Source organism: Papio anubis, chromosome 4 (assembly GCF_008728515.1).
Source record: "Papio anubis isolate 15944 chromosome 4, Panubis1.0, whole genome shotgun sequence".
Lineage (NCBI taxonomy): Eukaryota > Metazoa > Chordata > Mammalia > Primates > Cercopithecidae > Papio > Papio anubis.
This window is the reverse complement of record NC_044979.1, coordinates 142,616,890-142,622,889: the sequence shown is the minus strand read 5'-3', so window position 1 is coordinate 142,622,889 and position 6,000 is coordinate 142,616,890.

Genomic DNA, 6,000 nt, shown 5'->3' with positions numbered 1-6,000 from the left:
GTTTCTTCATGTTGCCCAGGCTGGTCTCAAACCCCTAAGCTCAAGCGATCTGCCTTGGCCTCCCGAACTGTTGGGATTACAGGCGTGAGCTACCATGCCCGGCTGGATTGTGCTTTTGGAAGTGTCGTGTCTAAAAACTTTTCACTAAGCTGTAAGTCCCAAAGATTTTCTCCTGTTGCCTTCTAAAAGCATGGTTTTCACACGTGGCATTTAAATCTGATTTTTTTTTTTTTTTTTTGAGACGGAGTCTCACTCTGTCACCCAGGCTGGAGTGCAGTGGCGCGATCTCAGCTCACTGCAATCTCCACCTCCCGGGTTCAAACAATTCTCCTGTCTCAGCCTCCCGAGTAGCTGGGATTACAGGCACCTGCCACCATGCCCGGTTAATTTTTGTATTTTTAGTAGAGACAGGGTTTCACCATATTGGTCAGGCTGGTCTCGAACTCCTGACCTCAGGTGATCCACCCACTTCGGCCTGCCAAAGTGCTGGGATTACAGGCATGAACCACTGCACTCGACCTTATGATTCATTTTGAGTTAATATTTGTATAAGTTAATTTTTGTCAGGTTTCTTTTTTTTTTTCAATTTTATTGGCTACTCTTACATTGCTATACTTTTTTTGGGCCTATAAATATCCAATTGCTCCAGCACCATTTGTTGAAAGACCATTGAATGGCTGTTACTCCATTATCAAAAAATCAGTTAACTGTAATCCTAGCACACGCCTGTAATCCCGGCACTTTGGAAGGCTGAGGTGGGCAGATTGCATGAGCCCAGGAGTTCAAGACCAGTGTGGGCAACATAGCAAGACCCTATCTCTACAAAAAATACAAAAATTATTCAGGCATGGTGGTGTGCACCTATAGTCCCAGCTACTTGGGAGACTGATGTGCGAGGACGGCTTGAGCCTGGGAGGTGGAGGTTGCAGTGAGCCGAGGTCATGCCATTGCATTCCAGCCTGGGTGACAGAGCCAGATGTTGTCTCAAAAAAAGAAAAAAAAAATCAGATGGCTGTACTTGTGTGGTGTTACTTCTGCCTACCATATTCCATTCACCTGTGTATCTGCCTTTCAACCAATACCACATAGTCTTCATTACTAGAGCTACATAGTAAGTCTTGAAATTGGGTACAGTGATTTCTCCTACTTTTTCTTTTCCCAAATTGTTTGAGCTATTTTATTTTATTTATTTATTTGTTTTTGAGACGAAGTCTTGATCTGTCGCCCAAGCAGGAGTGCAGTGGCACAATCTCAGCTCACTGCAACCTCCGCCTCCGGGGTCAAGCGATTCTCCTGCCTCAGCCTCCGGAGTAGCTGGGACTACAGTCATGTGCCACCACACCCTAATTTTTGTGTTTTTAGTAGAGACAGGGTTTCACCATGTTGGCCAGGCTAATCTTGAACTCCTGACCTCAAGTGATCCACCCACCTTGGCCTCCCAAAGTGCTGGAATTACAGGCATGAACCACTGCGCCCAGCCTGTTTGAACTATTTTAGTTCCTTTGTCTTTCTATATAAGTTTTATATAGAAAAAACTTATATCTTGGCTATATTTACTAAACATCTTGCTGGAATTTTGATAGGAATTGCTTTAAACAATTTTGATAGGAATTGCTTTAAACATGTATCTCAATTTGGGGATAATTGGTATCTTTACTATGTTGAATATTCTAATCCACGAACACAACATACCTCCCTGTTTATTTGGATAGAGTCTGAGTTCTTCTATTTCAGTGCTTTGTCATTTTCAGCATACAAATCCTGTACATGTTTTGTTAAATTTACACTCGTGTTTTTTTGTTTTGTTTTGTTTTTGAGATGGAGTTTCACTCTTGTTGCCCAGGCTGGAGAGCAATGGTGCGATCTCAGCTCACTGCAACCGCCGCCTCCTGGGTTCAAGTGATTCTCCTGCCTCAGCGTCCCGAGTAGCTGGGACTACAGGCATGTGCCACCACGCCCGGCTAATTTTGTATTTTTAATAGGGTTTCTTCATGTTGGTCAGGCTGGTCTTGAACTCCCAACCTCAGGTGATCCGCCTACTTTGGCCTCCCATAGTGCTAGGATTACAGGTATGAGTCACCGGGCTCAGTCCTCACCTGTTTGTTTGTTTGTTTTAAGAAATTGTACATTGCATTTTGGTTCAAATTTTAGATTCCATGTGTTCGTTGCTAGTACATATTAATAGAAATATGATTGATTTATATATATTAATCTCATATCCTGTAACCTTGCTGAATTCACTTATGAGTTCTAGGAGGTTTTTATAGATTCTTTGGAATTTTCTTTTTTTTTTTTTTTCTTTTTTGAGACAGTCTCACTCTGTTGCCCAGGCTAGACAGTAGCGGCACGATCTTGGCTCACTGCAACCTCTGCCTCTTGGGTTCAAGCGATTCTCCTGCCTCAGCCTCTCCAGTAACTGGGATTACAGGTGCCCACCACGACGCCCGGTTAATTTTTGTATTTTTAGTAGAGACAGAGTTTCACCATGTTGACCAGGCTGATCTTCAAACTGAGCTCAAGTGATTCTCCCGCCTCAGCCTCCCAATGTGCTGGGATTACAGGCGTGAGACATCACACACCCAACTGGAATTTTCTATGTAGACATTTTTTCTATATAGACATTTTTTTTTTTTTAGGCGAAGTCTCGCTCTGTTGCCAGGCTGGAATGCAGTAGTGGCGTGATCACAGCTCACTGCAGCCTCAAAGTCCTGGACTCAACCAATCCTCCCATCTCAGTCTCCCAAGTGGCTGGGAGTACAAGTGCGTGACACCACACCTAGCTAATTTTTAAATCTTTTGTAGAGACAGAGTCTCACTAGGTTGCCCAGGCTGGTCTCTTTTTAAACTTTTCTAAGTGAAGGAGAGTTGGCCGCTATAAGGGTGTTGTAAAGGTTTCCGGGGCTCTCATAGTGATTCCAGGTGCTGGGTTCTGACAAGTCCTTCACTGAAGGTAGGTCACTGACTGCCTGGGCACGGTGGCTCAGGCCTGTCATCCTAGAACTTCAGGAAGCCAGTGTGGGAGGATCACTTCAGCTCAGAAGTTTGAGCTCACTTTGGGCAACATACCGAGACCTCGTGTCTGCAAACGGTTTTTGAAAATTAGCCAGGCGTGGTGGTGTGCCCCTGTCAGCTACTCAGGAGGCTGAGGTGGGAGGATCGCTTGAGCTGGCAAGGCTGAGGCTGCGGTGAGCCATGGTTACACTATTGCACTCCAGCTTGGGCCTGACACCCTGTCTCAAAAATAAATAAATAAATAAATAAAAATTAAAAAGTCATTGTCTGCTGTCTTCTGTTGAATCCCCAGGGTCTATGTGGTAGAGAGGCTAAGAAATAGGTTTGGTTTTGTTTGTAGCAACAAGGTCTCACTCTGTTACCCGGGCTGACCTTGACCTCCTAGCCTCAAGCAATCCTCAACCTCCCGAAGTGCTGGGATTACAGACATGCACCACCATGCCTGTCCAGAAGCAGGTTGCTGAATCAAGAAACTAACAAAAAGAGGAGGCTTGGAGTCCCCAGATTCCGTTATGAAAACGCACACGTGTGTCTGTGGCCCTAAGAACCTAGTTATTTGGCAGACTGATGAGGTATGCAGTGGAGACACATAAGCGGGGACCGCGGACCATGGCAGGGGTGAGTTCCAAAAGGCAGACTTGGAGGGAGAGACAGCAACGAGGAGGTGGCGGTGGAAGGAGGGAGCCCTCACCGAAACTCAGCTTTGCCTCCCAGCTGGGCAGACAGATTCCTTCCGGCTTGTGAATCAGAGGTGGGGAAAACTTCCTACTTCTGTGGATAACAATGACGAGTGTTTATTGAGTGCTTATTGTATGCTACACACTGTATACAACAGCATCTAGTTTTCACAGTAACTGTATGGGCCGGGGTTGTTGTTGGTTCCGTTTCACAGAAATTTCACAGGAACTGGGGCACAGAGAGGTGAAGCAACTTGCCCAAGGTCACACAGCCAAGAAACAAAAGTGCCTGGGCCATCTGATTTTAGAGCCTAGGTGGTATCTTGTGATATATCATGGGTGGGACACAGTGACAATTACGGGTCATTACTTGGTGTAATGACCAGAACTCATGGATGGCTTTTGCTGTCCTGTAAGCCAAATTACAGTATCACATTGGCTTGGGTGCCGTTAGGCCCTCCAGCTCACAATGCCCTGTGACTGGTGTTCGGACGCTTGATTGCTGGCTAGGAGCACTTTCTTTTTTGAGACGGAGCCTCGCTCTGTCTCCCAGGCTGGAATGCAGTGGCGCAATCTCAGCTCACTGCAACCGCCGCCTCTCGGGTTCAAGCGATTCTCCCACCTCAGCTTCCTGAGTAGCTGGGATTACAGGCGTGCGTCACCAAGCCCGGCTACTTTTTGTATTTTTTAGTATAGATGGGGTTTCTCCATGTTGGTCAAGCTCATTTGGAACTCCTGACCCCGTGATCTGCCTGCTTCAGCCTCCCAAAGTGCTGGGATTACAGGCATTGAGCCACCGCGCCCGGCCTTGGAGCACATTTTCTATTCCAAGAACCATGATCGCAGACACAGATGTGCTACATCTTGTTGGTTGTCATTTTCACCCTTTTTCTTTTTAATTGCCTGTCCAGTAGTACACTCTGCATCCCAGGATGGATTCTCTTGATGATTTTAAGCTGCATGCTGCAGACTCTGACCAACTTAATTTTTTAAATTAATTTTTTTTGTTGATTTTAGTAGGTCAGGGACATACTATAAAAATGAAGAACCAGGCCAGGCGCAGTGGCTCACACCCGCAATCCCAGCACTTTGCGAGGCTGAGGCAGGAGGATTGCTTGAGCCCAGGAGTTCAGGACCAATCTGGGCAACACAGTGAGAATCTACAAAAATAAAAATAAAATAAAAAATTAGCTGGGTGTGGTGGTGCTTGCCTCTGGTCCCAGTTTCCCGGGAGGCTGAGATGGGAGGGTTGTTTAAGGCCAGGAGTTTGAGGCTGCAATGAGCTGTGATCGCACCACTGCACTCCAGCCTGGGCAACAGAGCGAGACACTCTCTCAAAAAAAATAATTAGATAAGAATAACCGTTTTTAGTACTATAGAAAACACCTTGTATATAATAACTCTTAGTACTGAGGCTGTTTTGAGTGGATATAACGTTTTTCTTCCAATAGTTCAAACTGTGGTCAAATTATTTGTTCCAAGTTTACCACAGAGACATCTGACTACCTTTGTTCTTACAAAAATGCAAGTCACTAATCAATCTAAAAGGAATTAAGCTGCCCTTGGTAATGTGAGGCCAGGGAACTGATGTCAATTGTGTGGATTATTTTGGGGATAGAAGAATAAGGCCAAGGTGGACAGCATTGAACGGCTGGAAAGAGAGACAGAGTATTGTGAAGGTTGGAATGTCTGGGCTTTTGAAAATTTAATAAGGATGTGACTTGACTCTTGGAGCCCTGTCATTTGCCTGAGCAGAATGGAGCATGTTAATTTGCACGAGATCATCTCCATTCCAATGAGATGTTTTCTTTCCTAAATGAAATTAGGTTGCAGAAAACATTCCTTTCCTTTCCTACCTGTAAGGTGACAGTGAGCTAGCCACAGTGCGTGTCTTCTCCGGACTGCGACAGTTCCCCAATGTAACAGATTACTTGAGTCCCCATCTGCTGACAATCACATTTGTGCCTGCATTTCTTTTTTTTTTTTTTGAGACGAGTCTCGCTTCTGTTCCCTGGCTGGAGTGCAGTGGGCGCTGACCTCGGCTCACTGCAAGCTCCGCCTCCCGGTTCCTGCCATTCTCCTGCCTCAGCCTCCCAGCTGGGACTGAGGCTACGCCTACCCACTGCGCCTGCCAATTTTTTGTATTTTAGTAGAGACGGGGTTTCACCGTGGTCTCGAACTCCTGACCTTGTGATCCGCCCGCCTCGGCCTCCCAAAGTGCTGGGATTACAGGCGTGAGCCACCGCGCCCGGCCGTGCCTGCATTTCTTAATCGTTAGCAGGGGAGATGAGAGCTGCTCCAGGCAGGGTCT